The sequence below is a fragment of the Austrofundulus limnaeus genome, unplaced genomic scaffold (genome assembly GCF_001266775.1).
Source record: "Austrofundulus limnaeus strain Quisiro unplaced genomic scaffold, Austrofundulus_limnaeus-1.0 Scaffold47, whole genome shotgun sequence".
Taxonomy (NCBI): domain Eukaryota; kingdom Metazoa; phylum Chordata; class Actinopteri; order Cyprinodontiformes; family Rivulidae; genus Austrofundulus; species Austrofundulus limnaeus.
In genome coordinates, this window is record NW_013952449.1 from 1,368,376 (window position 1) to 1,371,485 (window position 3,110).

Genomic DNA, 3,110 nt, shown 5'->3' on the forward strand with positions numbered 1-3,110 from the left:
CACACACACACACACACACACACACACACACACACACACACACACACACACACACACACACACACACACACATTAATACATATTAAATACATATTTTACCTCTGCCAAAGGGGTTATGTTTTTTGTTGTGAATGTCTGTCTGTCTGTGGAAAAAAAATACTCAACATGGATTTTCATGAAATTTTTACCACAGGTGGGTACTGGCCAAAGGAACACACCATTAAATTTCGGTGATGATCCGTATCTCAATATGGATCCAGGAATATTTTGAAGGATTCTTCACTATTACAGGTAAGTACCAGGTATGCACCAGGCAAGTATACTGTACTAGCCAGCATGCACCCAGCAAGTACCAGGTTTGTACCCAGTAGTTACAAGGCAGGAACCCAGTAGACCTCTCATTTTTTATCTCTAAAATAAACTTTTCGTTTATTTTGGTGAAAAAATTTTAAAATATTTTGTCTTCAGGACAAACATGAGCATTAAACTATTTTAATTCCTACATTTTCATTTACTTACACTGATATTTACTTACACAGCTATGAAACTTCATTACCCGATAAATAGACGACAAAATGTTGCTCTAAACTCACAGTTTATAATAACTTGAAAAATCACCGTTGTTACAAGAAACATGAAATAGTGACTTTTTTTCCTGTGGACTGCTTGGATTGGGTGGGTATGCTCTCCAGTGTCAGAGCTGCTCAATATACCAATTATTACATTGGCCAGATGATTGGCACATGTTTTAGCGGAGAGCCGGGGATGTTATCAGCAGCACCTTAACTTCCATTCACTCTCAGCAGCACTGACTCTCCTCACATCCGTCATGGATATTGATAGTGGCAGGTTTCCTGGAGGCATGGTAGACTTTTCAGTTGACTCTCTGTTGAGGAGATTACAGTGAGCATGAAATGTATTAAACTGATCTAGCAACACGGTCTAACTCATACTATGGCTGTTCTTACTTTTATAACTCGGATTATAAATCTGTGCTACAAGTTGTTTTACTGCAGCAATTTTGATCTAGTAACTGAACACCATGGGCCCTTTGTGCCGACTAAAAATCAGATTTTACAAAGTGATGATTTTGCAAATTGGTTTATTTTATTTTATTTGTCCTATTTGTATTTTTCTTTTCCCAACAATCTAGATTTGACATATCCACTCTGCAATCATTTTAGATTTCCCTATAGATTTCAGGGCTCAGGTAGCATTCCTTAAGGGCGAAACTTTATATCAAACTGAACGCAGATTATTTTCAGTAGGATTATTGCCCGTAAAACCAAATACTGAAAAAAAGCCTTCTAAATATCCCAGTGGAGTGGCATGCAAGAGGTAAGCATCCAGAACACAGAAGTGCCAACAGAAAACATGAACAGAGCCCGCTGATGAAAAACTTTATGTAATGAGCCATGCAGGGGCTTTTCCAAATTACATGTTCCATTCCCTCAAGTAAGAGAGAATTGGCAGTTTTAATAAAGAAACAAACAACTAGATCTATGAAAAGAAGGTAGTATGGAAAAACGGCAGAACAAGACAATATTATAACTGTTTCATTACTTTTTTCTTGCTATTTAATGATTCTCGTTTTTCTTTAACTTCAATTATTACTGTTGCTTTCTAAACAATAAACAACACAGTGGGATCAGATATTTACATACACCCTGTGTTAAAAACAATCATCCCCCCCAATCAGACCAAACACCAGGTTTTTTTAGGTCATTTAGAATTTCAAAAGCATTTCTTTGCAAAAACGTGATGATAAGAGAGTTACAAATACACTTGAAACTCTTTTGGAAAGCCTAGACGATGATGCTGTCATGGTTTTGGAAGCTTTTGATAGGTTAGTTCAGTGTTTTTCAATCCTGGTCCTCAAGGCACACTGTCCTTCGTGCTTTAGATGTTTTCCCATTTCAGCACACCCGATTTCAGTTAATAGCTGATTAGCAGGCTTTTGCTGAACTGCAGTTATCTGAATCAGCTGTGTTGAAGCAGGGAAACTGCTAAAACATGCAGGACAGTGTGTCTTGAGGACCAGGGTTGGGAAACACAGGGTTAGTTTATTTTTTTATTTTTAATTTTAATTTAATTTTATTTACTTTGTTTGCGCATTCAATTTTATTTATTTTTTGTCATTTTTAACATTTCCATTTGCAAGTCAAGACAAATACGCTGAAAACAAAACAAAATTAATACAGAAAAATAAAAAGTACACAATCTTTGAATTCCTGTCAATGGCAGGAACACAAGGTAACGACCAAAGAAAAGTGTGAAAGCACAAGCGTTTTATACCTTCACTTTTTATACAGATTATCAAAAATCAAAACAGCAGAAACTTTCCTATAGATTTTTCTAAAGGAAATCTCTGATGAAATTCTAACCACATTTGCAACAAACTCAACGAACAGCAAACAATCATAATCAATACTTGCTGTATTTGAAATGATTTTTTTACATTGTTTTAAATTTAATGAGTGAAAAACAGTTTTAACTTTTTTCTTTGAACACATACTTTAAACAGGCTGCACCTTTGTGTGGCAAAGACAACGAAAATATAAAGAACACAATGTTGCTATGATTTCGTTCCCAAGATGCCTGAAAGTGTCACATTCATTGATCTGCAAATATAAACACAACAGCATGGTCCTGCACTCCTTCTGCTCGGGAAAGAGATGGGTTCTGTGATGCAGTTGGCAGAGCTGTTGCTTCTCAGCGATACAGTTGCCGGATCAACTCCCAGCCAGGGTTGCATAGCTTGTCAGCTCCTGATCTACTTGAGTTAAAGGGATCCCCGATTAGTTGTAACATTAGACTTTATATGATAAACATATATTTTAACTGTTAAATAAAGACTGTAAAAACACTGTAGGATGTTCAGTTTTTATAATTTTTAAACTAAAAGTTTAAAAATATGTTACATGGATGGGGCCATTTTATTTACACGCAAAGCATTCTGGGTAAATGATGACATCAACTAGGTCATCGGCATGAGGCTGCTAGCTAGCTATATCCACCCTGAAGGTTAATCTTGGACAATATCTGATGACTGGCTCTTTTAAATGAAACCAGAGAGCGTCGACAGAGAGGAGAAGGTAGAAATGACTCAG